A 21,424-nucleotide genomic window follows, 5' to 3' on the forward strand; every position below is an offset into this window, starting at 1 on the left:
TCAGGCCATCTTCGTGTGACAACCGACTGTCACAAACCCAGATAAACATGATGTGCAATTAACAGAGATACTATCTCCACAGACGATACAAAAATGACAAAGAGTTTACATATGGAAATATTACAGTAGTTCTAATTAAAAATGGTAAGTAAACAAAGTTTTTTCTGTAGAGATACATATAACAAATGATGAGAAATAAATCGAATTTACATTAGAATCTAGTATTTATAGCGAACACTTAAGTTAACAAGGGGGAAATGGAAATTGAGTCTGATTATTATATGCTATGCTAGCATTCTGTATCACGTGTTTATTGATCTCCATTATTTCCAGTAGCGTCATATTTCTGCCTTTTTTAGCACATAATGTAAAACTTCACATTCTATATCATATGGATGGTTTTCTGCTAAAAGATGATCAGCAACGGCCGAATGACTCCTCCTTAATCTTCTCTCAAGTTCACGTAGTCTAACTGCCACAGCTGTGCCTGTCTAACCAATATACACTTTTTCAGACTGCCTGCAAGTGACTTCGTATACACTACCCTGTGCCAGTAATTGTATTTTGTCTTTACTATCGAATAAAAATTTTGATACATTATTAGTATTATAAAACGCAAGTATCTAGTTGCGAGACTTCAACTTTTTTGCAAGATTGTCTCAAATGTTCCAGGTGTATGGAATTTTACGCCAGCCTTTGAAACTATTGAGTGATTGCTGTTGGTCGACGTCCAGAAATGGCGTCATTTTATTCATTTTCTTTTTTCGTGTAATATTATCAACCAGGGCAGAGCTACAGTCATTGTCAGAAGCGATTTGTTTGATGGTTTGTAGTTCTGTTTGAAAGGCTGACTTGTATAAAGGAACGGACACGAGATGATGCACCAGTGAATGGAAAACTGCACGTTTGTGGCTATGTGGATGCTAGGAGCTTTCAGGGATTACTGTATCAGTAGCTGTACACTGGCCAACAGCAATCATTCAGTAGCTTCAAAGCCTGGTGTAAAATTCCATACATTGGCAACATTTCAGACAATCTTGAAAAAAAGTTAAATTCTCGCAACTTACATATCTGCATTTTATAACATCAGAAACGTATCAAAATTTTGATTCAACAGTAACGACAAAATGCAACACCTGGCACAGAGTGGTGTATATAAAATCACTTGGAAGCAGGATGAAAAAGTGTATATTGGTCAGTCAGGTAGAGTTGTGGCAATTAGGCTACGTTAACATGAGAGAAACTGGCGATTAAGAAAGAATAATTCGATCTTTGCTGATCATCTTTTAGCAGAAAACCATCCATGTGAAGTTCCACATTCTATCAAAAACACCAAAAAGATGACCCTACTGGAAATAACGGAAATCAACAAACATACGTCACAGAATGCATGCTTAGTATTAAATGATCAGACACAATTTCCCTTTTCCCCCTTGTTAAATTAAGTTTTCGTTACAAATACTTGATTTCTCAGCATTAACTATTGTATCTCTGCCTAAAAACTTGTTTACTTCTCCTTTTTTAGTTGATGTAATTATTGTAATATGTTCCTACATAAACACTTTGTCATTTTTGTATCATCTGTGCGAATAATATCTGTGTAACCCGCAGATCATGTTTATATCTGTGTTTGCGACATTCAGTTGTCACCTGAAAATGACCTGAGAAGTCGAAAGACGGTTCGTAACCAAATAGACACAATTCTGAGGAACAATAGAAAGTGGTATCCTTTTTAATATCAATAGTATTTATTTTTCATTGTAAACATTTATTGTGTGTACTAATTTTTCTGACTTTTTACATCCTGGAGGATCTCCTCACTATGGATCAATTGCGACGAAAAGTACATCTAACCTAATCTAATCTTAGTGCAGAACAAGTTGCAAGCGCAGTCTCTTTGATCCAAGAAGGATGGAGTTTCCCTCGTGCTACTGCAGATGCCAGTGTGTCTCCATCTGTCATCCACAGGTTGTGGACGCGCTACGGAGAGACACGTCAGTACACAAGGCGAGTTGGAGAAGGTTGCCGACGCATTATAATCCCACAAGGTGCGACATGGTCGCGAATAAAACAGGGGCCCGAATATAGAATATATTTCCCTTACTTTGCGTCTATAGTCACAAATGTTTTGTCATTAGACTACGATTTCGGTCGATAATGGCCATCTTCAGATCTGTTTTATAACAACATGTACATTAGGACATGTTTTGTCTTATGACAAAAAAATTTGTGACCATAGACGTAAAGTAAAGGAAATGCATTATAACCCATGTGAAAACCGATATCTGATCATCTCTGCTCTGCGACGTCGTACAGGTACCGCGAGAGCACTGTGAGACGATCTCAGAAGGGCCACTCCAGCCGCTGTATCCAGTTAAACTGTAAGGGACAAGTTGCGAATAAGGACCTTACGACCCAGCGATCGTGTCTGAGTTTTCCGCTTCATACGATAACATCTCGCAGCTCGCCTTCGGTTCGGCCGATCCCATATCAAATGGAAACTTCGTGACTAGCGGAACGTGTTATTCACAGACGAGTCCAGACTTCCTCTGACGCAAGGTACTGGCCAAGTTCGTGCGTGGGATATTGTGGTGAGCGGTACCTGCCAAATATTGTCCAGGAAATCGACAAATTCAGCCAAGGTTCTGTGACTGTGTGGGGAGGCATCAGTGTTGACAACCGTACAGATCTTGTCCTGGTCCACGGTCCCTTTACTGCTAGACAGTACATCGTACAGATCCTGTTGGACCATGTAGTGGGTGCTGCATATGGTGGTGGCATGAATTCGTCCTCACGAACGATAATGCCAGAGCCTACGTGGCGGACGTTACCAAGGACGTCTTGCGAATCCTGGACGTGGACGTAACGGAAGGGCCTGCGGTTTATGCCCCACCGAGCATATGCTTGACAGACGTATTTACTGAGCGATATGACGCAGCGGTTAGCACACTGGACTCGCATTCGGGAGCACGACGGCTCAAACCCGCATCCTGCGAGCCTGATTTAGATTTTCCGTAATTTCCCTAAATCGCTTCAGATAAATGGCGGGATGGTTCCTGTGAAAGGGCACGGCCGATTTCCTCCCACATCCTTCCTTAATCTGAAGGGACCTATGACCTCGCTGTTTGGTCCCCTCCCCCGAATCAACCAACCAACCACCAGACGTGTTCGTGGTCGTCCTATTCCACCACAGACTCTACAAGAACTCTCAAGGGCTCTCGTTGGAGAATAGGAAGGGATATCGCAATGAGGCCTCCACAGATTTACATGAAGCATGCCAAGTAGGTGTCAGACGGCGATAAATTCTCACGGAGGGCATACACTTTATCGAAACTCTCAAAGTCCAAAGAAAGCATCCGAGATGACGGGATGATGAACTGTTTCCATCTTGGTTCTTGCTGCGTTAACAAAAGAGAATGTAATGGTTGTTTGTTGTGTACTGAATTCTTGAAAGATAAGGATATAATTTGGTAACTTACTCAGTCTTCAATTATTGGTCAATAGAGTATGGCAGACGCTTAAAGTCACGTTCCCCTAATTCTTTTGAAAAGTGTATCACTTGAGAAATAAATAACACAAAACAAGGAAACATAAAAAAGTAAAATTGCAGCATAATTTCTGTAAGTGAGGGAAGAAGCAGTTTATTTTCAAGCAAGGCGGATCCATGGTTATATAGTCGTGTTACAATACTGTTCAGAGAAGGTTGTTTGGTTGGTTTGGAGGAGCGGACCAAACAGCGAGGTCAACGGTCCGATCGGTTTAGGGAGGGGTAGGGAAGGAAGTCGGCCGTGCCCTTTCAAAGGAACCATCCCGCCATTTGCCTGAAGCGATTTAAGGAAATCACCGAAAAGCTAAATCAGGATGGCCGGACACGGGTTTGAACCGTCGTCGTCCCGAATGCGAGTCCAGTGTGCTAACTACTGCACCATCTCGCTCGGTGTTCAGAGAAGCACGTGACCGATTTGACAGCTGAGTCAAAATTACTATAGCGTAGCGAAATGCAATAATGCCAAATACGAAATGGTGGGTTGGTAAAGTGACAAGGAAATCAGAATTTCTGAAGAGAGTATTCACTGGACATAGAATCTAGCATAAGTTGCGAAAATACGAGAACAAATGGATACAACTAAACGAGTGGTTAGATAAAGGGAAAGAAAAAACTAAGGAAAACTGCTAGTTTACTAGGTAAACGAGAGGGTGGCTCGTCTGGAAACACGGTACTTGCTGCACCTTCTGGGGTTAATTCATCTGTGGTCATAGTATTACAGAAAGGAATTCAAGTACCAAATTGTCTGGCGAGTTGGTAAGTTTTGCACATTTTTACACACATCTGCCTGGGAGGAACCCGGGCTCTCACTTACTTCACCCATAGTGCGCGATCGAAAGATTCGAAATAACTTTAGCAAAAGCATGAAGTCTGTAATACATACCAATGAGCCACAGGTCAGTCGATCCCCAGTGTGCTAAGTTAGCTTTATCGGTCTTCGCTGACGTAAATTCTTAAGCAACAAACAAAAATGATTTCGGCGATAAGAACGTAAGCTTAGTACATTTCCTGGAATCTGTCATGTAAGATTTGCTATCGTTAACTTGCCTCTTACAAAACCCAAGGTGTAAGGGTGTTGCACATACAACCTTCATGATGCTTCGTAGTGTTATCGGCAACAGTACTACGTAGAAAAACTTTTTGATATCGATATTCTTTCTACACTCCTGGAAATTGAAATAAGAACACCGTGAATTCATTGTCCCAGGAAGGGGAAACTTTATTGACACATTCCTGGGGTCAGATACATCACATGATCACACTGACAGAACCACAGGCACATAGACACAGGCAACAGAGCATGCACAATGTCGGCACTAGTACAGTGTATATCCACCTTTCGCAGCAATGCAGGCTGCTATTCTCCCATGGAGACGATCGTAGAGATGCTGGATGTAGTCCTGTGGAACGGCTTGCCATGCCATTTCCACCTGGCGCCTCAGTTGGACCAGCGTTCGTGCTGGACGTGCAGACCGCGTGAGACGACGCTTCATCCAGTCCCAAACATGCTCAATGGGGGACAGATCCGGAGATCTTGCTGGCCAGGGTAGTTGACTTACACCTTCTAGAGCACGTTGGGTGGCACGGGATACATGCGGACGTGCATTGTCCTGTTGGAACAGCAAGTTCCCTTGCCGGTCTAGGAATGGTAGAACGATGGGTTCGATGACGGTTTGGATGTACCGTGCACTATTCAGTGTCCCCTCGACGATCACCAGTGGTGTACGGCCAGTGTAGGAGATCGCTCCCCACACCATGATGCCGGGTGTTGGCCCTGTGTGCCTCGGTCGTATGCAGTCCTGATTGTGGCGCTCACCTGCACGGCGCCAAACACGCATACGACCATCATTGGCACCAAGGCAGAAGCGACTCTCATCGCTGAAGACGACACGTCTCCATTCGTCCCTCCATTCACGCCTGTCGCGACACCACTGGAGGCGGGCTGCACGATGTTGGGGCGTGAGCGGAAGACGGCCTAACGGTGTGCGGGACCGTAGCCCAGCTTCATGGAGACGGTTGCGAATGGTCCTCGCCGATACCCCAGGAGCAACAGTGTCCCTAATTTGCTGGGAAGTGGCGGTGCGGTCCCCTACGGCACTGCGTAGGATCCTACGGCCTTGGCGTGCATCCGTGCGTCGCTGCGGTCCGGTCCCAGGTCGACGGGCACGTGCACCTTCCACCGACCACTGGCGACAACATCGATGTACTGTGGAGACCTCACGCCCCACGTGTTGAGCAATTCGGCGGTACGTCCACCCGGCCTCCCGCATGCCCACTATACGCCCTCGCTCAAAGTCCGTCAACTGCACATACGGTTCACGTCCACGCTGTCGCGGCATGCTACCAGTGTTAAAGACTGCGATGGAGCTCCGTATGCCACGGCAAACTGGCTGACACTGTCGGAGGCGGTGCACAAATGCTGCGCAGCTAGCGCCATTCGACGGCCAACACCGCGGTTCCTGGTGTGTCCGCTGTGCCGTGCGTGTGATCATTGCTTGTACAGCCCTCTCGCAGTGTCCGGAGCAAGTATGGTGGGTCTGACACACCGGTGTCAATGTGTTCTTTTTTCCATTTCCAGGAGTGTATTACCTCGTAGGCACAACAAGAATGAAAAAAGGAAGCTACGTTTTGCTGAAATATGTGAGGTATCCACAAACGATGTGAGCACAATGAGACTGACGTTCATCGGGTAGCTATTCATCATTATGAACAGCAGTGCGCATTATTATGGCTGCAAAGAGTCAGTGAAGTAATACAACAAGTCCACGTTCAGTCCACAGTAGGTCTTACAGCTGTCCACTGGCTCGCATAATTACTCCTACTTCTGTAAATCTCTTCTGTATAGAAAAATTTCATGTCAACCTTTTTTATTTTCGACATTAAACATCAGGACACCGAGCCGGTTGCCAATTCAGAGGAATTCTAAGGGCATATTATATCCAATATGAGGAAAGGCAAATCTACGAGGGAAAGCTGAAAAGTAGTGCTTCCGAATATTTTACGTGAAAACTCTTAAAGTTTTCTAAATAAAATAAACTTTGTTAACATTGTACATCTTTATTCTCCGTGTCTACGTACTGATTTCTCAACATAACGTGAAGAACCCATTTCTCCCAACGAGAGACCGGTTTGTGGGTAATGACACTATAGAATGTTTGACTTTATTGTCAGAGCTACAACCTCACCCCTGCTTACACCATCTCATCTTGCTGAGCCGCGCGGTCTAGGCGTCTTGTCACGGTCCGCGCGGCTTCCCCCATCGGAGGTTCTAGTCCTCCCTCGGGCATGGGTTTGTGTGTCGTCCTTAGCATAAGTTAGTTTAAGTTAGATTAAGTAGTGCGTAAACTTAGGGACCGATGACATCAGCAGTTTGGTCCCACAAGTCCTTACCACAAATTTCCAAATTTCATCTTCCCTGTCGAAATGCGCTTCGTCAGTGAATAAAATTCGCCTTGGAAACTGAGGAAAATCCGCAAAATGGTGTAAACATCGAGTACAGAAATTTAGACGTGGCACAAAACCGCCGAGAGCATGGCGTGTACCTTCTGAGGGTGATACGGGTGAAGTTGCTGTTCATGCAGAACACACCAGACAGACGAGTAAGGCACATGCAAGTCACATGCAGTGGGTCGAGTACTCGTCGATTGGTTCTCTTCCATTTGATGAAGCACTTCCTCTTCCAATACGACAGTGCGCTGCCTTCTTGGAGCACTACAGCTTGCGCGTCATGGAAGTGGGTAGCTTCTACCATAACATGCGAACTGCATAAGAAATGATTATTTATTCGTCTCATGACCGGTTTCGGGCTAGTACCCATCCTCAGGTGCTTATACATTCATGCACATGTTTCTATTGCTGGAAATCACTGTTTGAATACAAAGATAATTATTTGCTGGTGACTAAACAGATACAAATGGAACAATTGTAAGTGGCAAGGATGATTAATTGATAAACAACAGTAGGTGTACTTATATTTAAAAACATTATGTAATATGATACGTGATCACAAATGTTCACTGCATTATGTTAAACAGCCTTCATTAATTTAACGTCCCTTGCAAAAATAAGTACTGCATTTGACCATGGCCGTCTCTGTAATGTACATTTCACGAATGAGTGCTACGTTCGATCAAAATTTATACCATAGCACTCCAGATACGAGTGACGCACCCCGGTGAGTTGTCAGTACTTAAAGACAAACAATAAAGCACACCCCCATCATTACATCACCCAACCCCCCCCCCCCCCCAGCGGTCGCTACTTACACCTCCTCCGACCCTTAGGTAAGCGGCCATCTTCTTTTCTTCTTTTTAGTTCATTGACGATTTCACCAACGTCGATAAAATTAAGCACATCTTAAAATATTACTGTAGCTATTTTTGTTTGTTACTGAGGAGCAAGGTTACATTCTGAAGACGCTCTTGTGTTAGTTAGCGTTTTTGAATTCGGCTCTTAGTTTCAAGAGACATTTTACGACAGAGGATCGGACGCACAATAATTTTTTGATCCACTGATATTGCAGCTGGAATGTTGATTTCACGACGATATAGTTTGAAGTCTGTGCTACAGAAAGTATTTTGCTTTCATGTGCAGCTCTAGCAAAAGAAGCCTGATCTATGAAACGAACATGGCGGGCATGTTACTGTCGTCAACATGTGAAGAGCAGCGAAGTGTAGTTCGATGTTTGTAGGCCAAAGGACATAAACCGAGTGACATTCACAGTGACATGCGGGGCGTGTATGGGGACGATTGTGTGGACCGTAGCGACGTCTCCAGGCGGTGTGCGTTCTTCCGAGAGCACCGTGTGAATCTTAATGATTCGCCACCCTCCGGGCGACCGGTAACAGCTGCAACCCCGTAGAATGTTGGAGCCCTTGAGGCAGCAATTTTGAAAGAAAGCTGTGTGCTACTGCAGTTCGACATTTCTTGTTGTGCGGTTTACAATATTGTTCATGACACTATGGGACTTAACATCTGAGGTCATCAGTCCCCTAGACTTAGAACTGCTTAAACCTAACTAACCTAAGGACATCACACACATCCATGCCCGATGCAGGATTCGCACCTGCGACCGTAGCAGCAGCGCGGTTCCGGACTGAAGCACCTAGAATCACTCGTTCACAGCGGCCGGCTCATGACACGATGAAATTTCGTAAAGTTAGTACTTGTTGGGTGCCCAAGCTTCTGACAGACAACCACAAGGGCCAGTGAATGATGACAAGCTTGAATCACTTATCGCGTTGCGCCGCAAAAGGGCATCACTTTCTGAACGGAATCGTCACTGGAAATGAATCGTGGGCGTACCACTACACAACCGAAACCAAGCATGCCTCTACAGAGTGTAATCATGCTGGCTCCCCAGTACGAAAAAGTACAAAGTGTCTTAGTGTGCTTGGAATGTACTTGTGACAGTGTTCTGGGATATACGTGGTGTGTTATTGGTGGACTTTCTGAACACAAGATCACTGGGAACACTGCGGCCTACATTAAAACTTTTGTTAAGTTGCGTCGTGCCATTCGTGACAAATACCACAACATTAATGCTAACGGTGTCCAACTTCCTCATGACAGTGCTTGCGCCCAATGTTGCCGCTTTTGTTTGCACCGTCGGACTTTCATTTCTTTGGTCCCATGAAGAAATTCGAGGCCAGTCGACGCTTTGAGACATGTGGAAATGAAATCAGCAACCCGCAGATGGCTGTACTCCAGCCAAACGGACTTCTATGAACAGGGCATGTTGAAACTGGTGCCAAGATGCGAGAAACGAGTTGAGAATGTTGGTGACTATACATGTTAAGTTCATTAGTGGATTGGATTGGAGTGTTTGGGTAGAGACCAAACAGCGAGGTCATCGGTCTCATCGGATTACGGAAGGAAGTCGGCCGTGCCCTTTCAAAGGAACCATCCCAGCATTTGCCTGGAGTGATTTAGGGAAATCAGGGAAAACCTAAATCAGGATGGCCGGACGCGGGATTGAACCGTCGTCCTCCCGATTGCGAGTCCAGTGTGGTAACCACCGCGCCACCTCGCTCGGTAGTTCATTAGTGTTTTTTTGTTTTGTTTCCTATTAAACTTTTTGGTAATAAAATTATTGTGCGTTACTTTCGATCTTACCTCGTATTACAAAATACGGCCAACGAGCGCAGTCTGACGAACATTGTCTTAGGGGCTACCGAGATCCTGCAACTTTTCTGTATGCCAGTCAAGGAGTTTTGGAAAAGGTGCTCACCGGAGGTGATGCGTCGTCGGATGTCTACCTGTCCCAGAACATACACTGCTATCCGACTCACACATAAGTATTCCCGAACGGAGAAAACTCCCAGCTCAGCTGGACATCGGACCGAGGCTCTGAAACTTGTTCGTAATTATTTTGTAAGTCGTACGGAGATGTGTGTGTGTGTGTGAGAGAGAGAGAGAGAGAGACGTTCCTGACAATAATAGTATTCTGATTGAGAACAATTAAAACAGACATTTGAACACAAAATTAATTACTCCTCCCACGAACTATAAACAAATCAACTCTCAACTATCTGACTGCAAGTTTTTAAATATCCTCTAACGTCTCCTAACAACTGTTCTGCAATGTTCCCGTACGCAAGACAACTTACGTCTTCTTGCCGCTGCAACTGCGTGATCAGAAACATGCTAAAATATTTCAAAAAGCAATACTGCGATCCATGCAGAGTGCAATGCATGGACTAATTGCAACAATTACTGCCATACTTTTATACATAGAAACTGAATGATCAGGAGGGGTTGGTCAACTAACGTTTTAAAAAATGTAAAGAAAAATGAAAGAAACCGATAAAAACTTTTATTTAATATAGTCAGAAAATTGATGATTTAAATGCTGACAAACTTTACACAGACTTTTAATTATTGCACAATGTCTATACTCAATAAACACGTTTCTGGCCACACCAAAAATACGGATATAACTCTGAGTGTATCCATACACGTATCTGACAAAAACTCTCCAGGGCGCAAGCAAGCAACAATTACGTGCAGCGAAAAGACACATTTCCAAAAAATCCTCAATTAATACCAAAGTCTCCTTCGACGCTACTAGCGAGATCACGGCAGGTTGTGGTCTCTCATGTCGTGCGGCTTCTCTCCCCCCACCCCGGGTGCGGCCGCTTCTGACTCCCCTCGACAACTGCTCGTTCGCTACTACTCGCCATAATAATATCTCAGACTCAAGAGAGTGTGTATGCACACAGCTGAATCATAGACGTCCAACTTTCAGGTCCGCAATGGGTCAGCAACGCTAACCACAAGACCATGAGTTGCTACGTCGCGTACAGCAGTCTTTAGGCTACGGCCACACGTGCAATTTTCCAGCGGTATTCGAGCTGGAAAAAACGCGGTAGGGATTTTAGCAAGTGTGTCGGCCACACAGATAAGGAAAAACTACCGTGCACTGGCAGTCAGATGGCCAGGTACAGGCACCAGACATGCAATTTCTCGAGAACAATGGTGGACAGTGTTTCGTTGCATACCAATTCAGTTTTAGCACTACGTTTACTACTCTCTCGTCGTCTCTGCTTTTTGACAACAGAGGAAATGGTGAACCTACCGTACAAGTATGTGAGAAGTCAATAAAGAAATGTTCGTTTTCCTACATAGGAACAAAAGGAATATTCAGATACAGTTCATGGTGTGGGTTCCTGTAGTCATGTCCTAGTTCATGAACCACGGGCAACGTATGAGTGGCCAAGTAAGTGGTCCCGACAGTCGGGATACCAGTTACTTTGGAATAAGGCTGGGCATCTCGGACATATTCTGAGTCGTGGTCACCTTTGTGCTCATACGGCAAAGACTATCAAATCCACCGGTTAGTCCCTCAGCCGTTAAGGGTAAAACCCAATGGGACTCGGGGCAAGTAAGGCTAGCAACCTGCTTCCCTGGTACTTTAAATATGATGCTGGCAACAATCAGAGCAAAATGCCTCGGACCTTTGGAGGTGACGGAGTCCCACCTCTAACTGACAAACCAGGGACTCCTAAGATACGACTTGGCAAACAAATGGTAATGAGATGGGGAGCTATTAATATCAATGGGGGCTACTCTGGGAAGAAGGTAGAGCTGGCAGAGGCTGCAAGTAAGATGAGGCTGGATGTTTTAGCTGTTAGTGACATCCGGGTAAGGGGTGAGAAAGAAGAGGAAGTGGGAGAATACAAGGTCTACCTGTCAGGAGTCAAAGCAGGAACAGCACGATGGGGTGTAGGGCTTTACACCAGGAAAGAAATGGAACCCAGCATAGTTGCAATAAGGTATGTAAACGAACGACTGATGTGGATAGATTTGACAGTGTCTAGCAAGAAAATTAGGATTGTGTCAGTGTATTCGCATTGTGAAGGGACAGATCAAGATAAGATGGATAGTTTTTATGAGGCACTCAGTGATGTAGTTGTTAGAGTAAAGGACAAGGACAGTGTTCTGCTCATGGGTGATTTTATCGCCAGGATTGGAAATCGAACAGAAGGGTATGAAAAGGTTATGGGTAAATTTGGAGAGGATATGGAGGCCAACAGGAACGGGAAACAACTCTTGGATTTCTGTGCCAGTATGGGCTTAGTAATCACAAACTCCCTTTTTAAACATAAGAACATTCACCAGTATACTTGGGAAGGCAGGGGAACCAGATCTGTCATTGACTATATAATAACAGATCAGGAATTCAGGAAGGCTGTGAGGGACACACGTGTATTCAGGGGATTCTTTGATGACACTGATCATTATTTAATCTGCAGTGAAATTGGGATTGTGGGGCCAAAAGTGCAAGAGGTCAGGTCCATATGTAGGAGGATAAGAGTGGAGAAACTTCAGGATAAGGAAATCGGGCACAAGTACATAACAGCGATCTCAGAAACGTACCAGCTAGTTGAATGTAGTCAATTACAGTCATTGGAAAAGGAATGGATAAGGTACAGGGACACAGTACTAGAAGTGGCTAAAGAATGTCTTGGAACAGTAGTGTGTAAAAGTAGGATGAAGAAAACAGCTTGGTGGAATGATACAGTCAAGGCAGCCTGTAAAAGGAAAAAGAAGGCGTATCAAAAATGGCTACATACCAGAACCCAGGTAGACAGAGAAAGTTATGTTGAAGAAAGAAACAAAGCCAAACAGATAATTGCAGCATCCAAGAAGAAATCGTGGGAAGACTTTGGAAACAGATTGGAGACTATGGGTCAAGCTGCTGGAAAACCATTCTGGAGTGTAATTACCAGTCTTCGAAAGGGAGGTAAGAAGGAAATGACAAGCATTTTGGACAGGTCAGGAAAACTACTGGTGAATCCTGTGGATGCCTTGGGCAGATGGAGGGAATATTTTGAAGAGTTGCTCAATGTAGGTGAAAATACGATCAGTAATGTTTCAGATTTCGAGGTAGAATGGGATAGGAATGATGATGGAAATAGGATCACATTTGAGGAAGTGGAAAAAATGGTCAATAGATTGCAGTGCAATAAAGCGGCTGGGGCGGATGAAATTAAGTCGGGACTCATCAAATACAGTGGAATGTCAGGTCTTAAATGGCTACACAGGATAATTGAAATGGCCTGGGAGTCGGGACAGGTTCCATCAGACTGGACAAAAGCAATAATCACACCAATCTTTAAACATGGAAACAGAAAAGATTGTAACAACTACAGAGGTATCTCTTTAATCAGCTTTGTGGGTAAAATCTTCTCAGGTATTGTTGAAAGGAAAGTGCGAGTATTAGTTGAGGACCAATTGGATGAAAATCAGTGTGGGTTTAGGCCTCTTAGAGGTTGTCAGGACCAGATCTTTAACTTACGGCAAATAATGGAGAAGTCTTATGAGTGGAACAGGGAATTGTATCTATGCTTTATAGATCTAGAAAAGGCATATGACCGGGTTCCTAGGAGGAAGTTATTGTCTGTTCTACAAGATTATGGAATAGGAGGCAAACTTTTGCAAGCAATTAAAGGTCTTTACATGGATAGTCATGCAGCAGTTAGAGTTGACGGTAAATTGAGTTCATGGTTCAGAGTAGTTTCAGGGGTAAGACAAGGCTGCAACCTGTCTCCACTGTTGTTCATATTATTTATGAATCATATGTTGAAAACAATAGACTGGCTGGGTGAGATTAAGATATGTGAACACAAAATAAGCAGTCTTGCATATGCGGATGACTTAGTTGTGATGGCAGATTCGATTGAAAGTTTGCAAAGTAATATTTCAGAGCTAGATCAGAAATGTAAGGACTATGGTATGAAGATTAGCATCTCCAAAACGAAAGTAATGTCAGTGGGAAAGAAATATAAACGGATTGAGTGCCAAATAGGAGGAACAAAGTTACAATAGGTGGACGGTTTCAAGTACTTAGGATGCGTATTCTCACAGGATGGCAACATAGTGAAAGAACTGGAAGCGAGGTGTAGCAAAGCTAATGCAGTGAGCGCTCAGCTACGATCTACTCTCTTCTGCAAGAAGGAAGTCAGTACCAAGACTAAGTTATCTGTGCACCGTTCGATCTTTCGACCAACTTTGTTGTATGGGAGCGAAAGCTGGGTGGATTCAGGTTACCTTATCAACAAGGTTGAGGTTACGGATATGAAAGTAACTAGGATGATTGCAGGTACTAGTAGATGGGAACAATGGCAGGAGGGTGTCCACAATGAGGAAATCAAAGAAAAACTGGGAATGAACTCTATAGATGTAGCAGTCAGGGCGAACAGGCTTAGATGGTGGGGTCATGTTACACGCATGGGAGAAGCAAGGTTACCCAAGAGACTCATGGATTCAGCAGTAGAGGGTAAGAGGAGTCGGGGCAGACCGAGGAGAAGGTACCTGGATTCGGTTAAGAATGATTTTGAAGTAATAGGTTTATCATCAGAAGAGGCACAAATGTTAGCACTGAATAGGGGATCATGGAGGAACTGTATAAGGGGGGCTATGCTCCAGACTGAACGCTGAAAGGCATAATCAGTCTTAAATGATGATGATGATGATGATGATGAGTTTTGAGTATAATTGAATGTCAGTTAATTCTTTCGACAAACTGTTATCTATAGGAAAAACTGACATTTCTAAAAGAAATAAAGCGAACAGGAATTGTTCTAGTAGCTGTGACAGATAGTAATTACTGTTTCAGATATACTGATGTGGGATGCTAAAGACATGAAGGAGATTCAAATTTGTTCAAAGCAACCGATCCAGAGAAAAAAATTTAGATACCTAAATTAAACTGGTCTCAGCAGAAACCTGCTAACTGTCCTACCTGTACACCTCTTCCGCTTATACAGTGTGTGCGATAGGTACCGTCAGTATTCAGGGATATGGAGGGAACGATCATTTGACGCAAAAAAAGTTCAGTTAACATGTGTTCTCAAGCGCACACCTTAAGAGTTATGAGCACCTGCCCATCTTCGCGACAGTGAAACACATTTCTTCTACTGAACAAATGTTCATAGCTCTTAAGGTATGCATTTTGCAGCCCATTTTCACAAGACAATTTTTCTTCTTTTGGTCCGTACTGCCACCTTGCTACAGAACAGATTTGTTTCACAGTATCGAAGATGAAGAAGTGCTCATAGCCCTTAACGTACGCATTTGAGATCCCATGATTACTGGACGTTTTTGCTTCATATGATCGTTTCTGTTGCGTCCCTGAATATTGAACATTCCTCCTGGTACACTCTGTGTTTACGGCTGAGGAGGCATTTGCAGTATGTGAAAACCTCTTAAGAGAGTTTCGATAAAGAGACTTGCCACCTCAAAACAATTTTCAACTACAGGTTATCAAGAGCTAGGCATTTTGTTGAATGCGCATGTGACTTGTTGCAAGAAAATGGCGAACTTTGCACATTAGCCTATAAATGTGAGTGTTGAGATTGTTGACATTATGCAGGGTGTTCGGAAATTCCCGTCACAAACGTCTAGGACTTGTAGAGCGCACTGAGTAGACAATATTTTGAATTGGAACCCATGTCCAGAAACGAGCCGTTTCCATGCTACAGCCGACTGAAAAAAATTGCTGGGTTGAAATGATAATTAAATCAAGACCCTAAGCTGTCAACAGGCATTGATATACATAATCGGGGACAGTTGAAAATGTGTGCCCCAACCGGGACTCCAATCCGGGATCTCCTGCTTACATGGGAGACGCTCTATCACATGTGACACAGCATGTGAAGGTTGCTGTGTGTGGACGGGTTACTCCTGTAACCGAAATTGCAGATCTAGAGGAACCGAAACCGGTCATTTGAATAAAAATTTTTGCAATCAAAACGGAGTATAAGTAACATTGTAAAACCACTGATTGCGGTTATCCCATCAGACATTTTGTCTGTTTTTGCTTGTCGTAACCCGTTAAGGACAGGGTACTTTTCGAATGTGTTCCATTTCTCCTCTGTGTGGCTCAGAACTGTGCAATATGGCCGCAGCGCATCAACAACAAGGTTGGCAGGAACTTCGAACGGTAGTTCAAAGATGCGCACGGTACGCACCGCCAGACCAGCATGGTCAACTCCTACCACGCTCACATTATCGTCTGCGTGGCAGAAGCGAAAGCCGTTTGCAGATCGTTGGATGAGTCTGTCGCAGGCCGCTTCGTCAATCGGTCTGAGGTACACTGTGCTGGATACAATAGACAAAATCAGTTCTCGCGGTTGTATGCGCATGATGTTTCGAAGAAACCGTTCAATTTCATGGGCCTTCGGTCTCGTGTACGATGCGTTGAACGTTAGTTTGATTGTAGCTTGTCGATATGAGAACGCCATAGCGGGTCGCTACCGGTACTATAAGGCAGTTCAACGACGCAACCGAGCGGTAGCGGGTAAACAACAACGCTTGCGGAGCACTGCCCGGCGCGCCGAGCCCGTCCGCACGGTATCACGGCTGAGCCACCAAGAGCACAGAGGATAGTGCAACCGCAGGGATTTACCCCTTGCACGCTCCCCATTAGACCCACATTCCCAACTCAATGTCCACGCACTACATTCTTAGTGCCCCTGCCCGTTACACTCATTCGGACATGTCCGAAAGAATAGATACCATCTTCACATATGTTTGCTGGGTAGTCTGCGAGTGGTAGGGCAACAGGTTGAGTACATGTTTGCATAATACACCGACTTGATCCTTCAAATGCAAGAGATGCTCGGCCCCTTTCTCATGTTCTTTACCGACAACGTCCGACGCTATTCCATACCCTTTTAGCCAGTTAGGCATCGGCTTCCAGAAAGGCTACCTTCACAATAAGCAGACGTGACTGTGGTGCTCCCAGTAGACGCCGCCCACCTGAATTAACAGTTAACAACAGTGTTTGTGGAAATTGATTAAGTATCCTTTTTGTTTCTGCTGCCTACTAGTAGTTACTTTCATTATAGATTCCATCGACCTAAACGTCAGGTAATCTATTTTATTGCACAGATCTACCGATACCTTGCTAGCAATGAGTACATGTAATTGGAGTAACTTACGGTCAACAGAATCCATCTCTCGTCTTGTAAAATGTATCCTTTCACGGAGTAACGATGCTTCCGTATAATCATAAATCCGTCGTACCCGAGCTGCTCGAAACATTCTCTTCAGTTTCGTGAATTTCCGGATGGACGACGAGTCTCTGCAGCGCAACAGAAAGAGTACAAAGTAAATGTGCTTTCTTCACGTAAGAAGAAAGCACATTTACTTTTTGTTTCTTCTGTTATTAACGAGTGGAATTTTAGAACAAGTGATGTATTGGGTCACGCCTAAAAAAATATTTGTAAAAGTGGCCGCGTTCCCAACGTGTTTTCAAATGGTCGTAGCACGGAAACTGTACGTTTCCGAACACGAGTTCCAGTTCAAAATATTATCTATTCAGACCCCTCTACAAGTACTTAAAGTTTGTAAGGCGAATTTTAGAGCACCATGTAGTTACAACAAGTAGTGTAGTACACAATAAGTGAGGGTTGTTAGCAGTTAGAAGTTTGATGACATTCTTACATGTCCCTGACAATTATATCTGCATGCAGAACTAAGAGCAACAAAAGCGGAAGATTTGTCAGCGACTACTTCACAGACTATTTCTGTTCTTTAGTCATGGATCAGTGCTTTCGACCGAGTGAGGTGGCGCAGTGGTTAGCACACTGGACTCGCATTCGGGAGGACGACGGTTCAATCCCGCGTCCGGCCATCCTGATTTAGGTTCTCCGTGATTTCCCTAAATCGCTCCAGGCAAATGCCGGGGTGGTTCCTTTGAAAGGGCACGGCCGACTTCCTTCCCCGTCCTTCCCTAATCCGATGAGACCGATGACCTCGCAGTTTGGTCTCTCCCGCCAGAACAACCCAACTCAGTGCTTTCGTAGAACTGCTGTAAAGAGTAAATATTGAATGGTTATCTTAACCGGAATATGAAGAACTTGTTTGTACATATTTACCGAGATGAGAAAAGTCAGGGATAGATATATGCAAATATACATATGGCAGTAGTATCGCGACACAAGTTATAACGGGCACTGCATTGGCGAAACTGTCATTTGTACGTAGGTAAGTCATGTGGAAAGGTTTCGGACGTGGTTATGGCTGCACTACGGGAACTAACAAACTGAACAGGGAATGGTAGTTGGAGCTAGACACATGGGACATTCCGTTTCAGAAATCGATAAGCAATTCAATACTCCGAAATCCACAGTGTCAAGAGACTGTCGAGGGTACCGAATTTCAGGCGTTACCTCTGCATTACCTGTCACCACGGACAATGCAGTGGCCGCGCGAAAAACTGTTCGTGTGGCCGCTAAGGCAGTTGGTATTTCTGCAGAGAAAAAGGTCGGGTCGCATTCTTCCGCGCGTGACCTTGAGACGCATCCTGCCTCCGCAGATGCGGCGTCAAATGTGTGGCCACCGTCACTTAGAAGCTGAACTTTCTACTTCCTTGCGTGTCTTCCAATGCCGCTGTAAAAATCGCACGCGTGGCCGTAGCCTTAGAGTGCCACGCATGTTCGGCAAAATACAATGGCGACACCGGGCAAGGCGGTGGGGCGGGCACGCCGGCGAGGACGATAAGGCTCGCAGGTCAACGAACCGCTTGGCTGCTTCGCGCGTGCCGCGCCTGTGGTTCCCGTCGCAGATAACATCTGCCAATCTCGGGTCCTGCGCTGCTCTGTACGCCATTCATTAGCAAGCCAGATTAGCGGGTCACACACTGGCTAGGCGATGGTGTGACTCTGTAAGCGCTCTCCGTGTCGCCTGCCTGCCGGGAGCTGATAACACTTCCTGGCCAACGACACAACTAAAGCCTCCCTCACATGGGAAGCTGTGCATCCAGATGCAGAGCTGAAGAGCTTCGCTTTACATCAAACCTTATGCGTCTTATCATACCTGGGGCGCGCAGTTTCGTCTTCGGTTCAATGTAGCTTGTTAGATATAGCTTGATCAGTGAGTCGCCGCTGCTCGCTTTACACTGTCGAGGAGAACACGGGAAGTGCCATCATCTGATTTCCCAGAAACTTCGCTCAGTGGAAAGGGGTCAAAATAATCCAACACATGGTTCAGATTATCCGCAGATACTCGACCGTTTCTGAAAAACGGCGGTCAAAGTTTAAGAGGAATATGTATTCGTGGAAAGAGAATAGAATGTATAAGATTTGCTGATGACATGGTATTAGTGGCAGAAAGTGAGTGGACAGTGAATAATATGCTGAAAGATCTGAATGAAGCTTGTGTGGAATATGGGATGCAAATAAACGCAGCAAAAACAAAGAGTATGGTCATCAGTACAAGACGCAGACTGTCCAATATTAAAATAGGACAATCTACCATTAGCCAAGTAAGTGCATTTAAATATCTTGGAAGCACAATAACTGAAGACTTGAGATGTCACCAGAAGGTGAAAACTCGAATTGCCATAGCGAAGGAGGCATTCAACAGAAAGAGGAGAATCGTATGTGGCAAATTAGATAAAGGACTAAGGAAAAGGCTTGGCAAATGTTTTGTCTGGAGTGTGGCACTATATGAGGCAGAAACATGGACGCTGAGACGAGAGGATGAAAAAAGGTTAGAAGCATTTGAGATGTGGATGTGGAGGAGAATGGAGAGTATAAGCTGGATGGAAAGAGTGAGTAATTAAAGAGTATTGGAAAGGGTTGGTGAGAGAAGATGTCTGCTGAAGGTTGTAAGGGAAAGGAAAAAGAACTGCTTGGGACATTCATTGAGAAGGGTGTGCTTGCTAGCAGATGCTTTGGAAGGATAGGTTTGTGGGAGAAGACTGAGAGGAAGAAGGAGATACAAGATGATTGACGACATAAAGCGAAGAGGAAATTATGCAGACCTGAAGAGGATGGCAGAATACCGGATAGCATGGAGAGCTACCATGTGAAAATTTGCCTTTTGGCAGAACACCGATGATAATGATGAAAGTTTTCGAGATATTATCGAGTTATTTTACGGTGGCAGATCGTCAGACGAAATGTGACACAGTGGTTAGCGTAGCAGCTTCTTAATTTTGCGCCCCTGTTTGAAATGCGATTATTACCTCTTTTTGTTTTTTATTTATATACTCAAGTCTGTAGAAGATAACTATGCCACTGTTTTTCAGTGTGCATTGCCATAACGTTGTCCTTATTCATCGACTAATTATGTGTCAGACAAATGAATTAAAGAAAATTGAATGAATTAACACTCCGATGCTGGCGACCCTAAACTCGCATGGATGCTGGCAGCGGATATGTGAAATCCATTCACTTAAATAACAATACTTTAAGAATATCACGTATGGATGAGCTCCAGGATCGTGTAAGGTACTATATTTATGACTCTAAGCACTATGGGACTTAACATCTGAGGTCATAAGTCCCCTAGACTTAGAACTACTTAAACCTAACCAAGCTAAGGACATCACACACAGCCATGCCCGAGGCAGGATTCGAACCTGCGACCGTAGCAGCAGCGCGGTTCCGGGCTGAAGCGCCTAGAATCGCATGGCCACAGCGGCCAAGTACTACATTTATTTTTAATAATATTATTAGAGAATTATTTCATAAACATACAACATAGAAATAAGGAACTACGCTTGGAAAAATATAATGTTCATGAAATGTTATACACGGTACGTACGACAATCCGAGTTCTGAAAAGTAACTTACAACTAAAAATATAAGAAATGAGAGACGTTTTCATGTTTCTTCTGGAGGAGCACCCACTTCACATCCTTCACGGCAAACAAAATCACAGTGTTGAAGACACAGATATTGTCCGCACGATTTGCATGAGTATTTCGTCAGTCGTCTTGTACTAGTCGTAAGGCTGGGTTTGCAACGCTTCCTTCTTCCTTGACTGGTGTCGGCATTGCCGATTCTCTCACCAACAAGACCTAGAAGTCAGCGATTTTGCGGCTGAATTTCAATAATGCGCGTTGTCAGGGTCCGAGGTAGATTGGGAAACTGGCTTCGTTTTACCAGTTTATCTTCCAAGAGTTCCCATCGGAGGTGAAGAAGAAATAGCCGTCGGCGGAGACTTCCGTTGCCACTTCCCATATAAATTATCTGTGAATTTATTCCAGCAACATTCAGTATCGAATAAAATACGACCGTGGGCCATCGTCGTGCACCCACAGACCGTTGTAGACAGAGCACAATTTCTCAACCACATCAACTCCTATTTTGTGTGTGTTATAATAAGTTATCATGATAGATTTTCTTTTATCTTCTGTGTTTTCGTCAATTTCGTAAATTTCGTCAATTTCAATTGAGATCAATAAACTATTTTTCTTCATTATTTTAATTTCATGGGACGTAAGGAAAGGTCGTAGTTTCTTTTCTGTAAGCAAATATGCTAGAATTTGCAGCCCTGGTTTTCACGTCCTTCATTTCTTTCGGAATCTGACCTTTTTTTTTTCAGGATTCCAACATTTGACAGCCGGTGCGTCTCTGACAA

This window comes from Schistocerca americana, chromosome 7, assembly GCF_021461395.2.
Source record: "Schistocerca americana isolate TAMUIC-IGC-003095 chromosome 7, iqSchAmer2.1, whole genome shotgun sequence".
Lineage (NCBI taxonomy): Eukaryota > Metazoa > Arthropoda > Insecta > Orthoptera > Acrididae > Schistocerca > Schistocerca americana.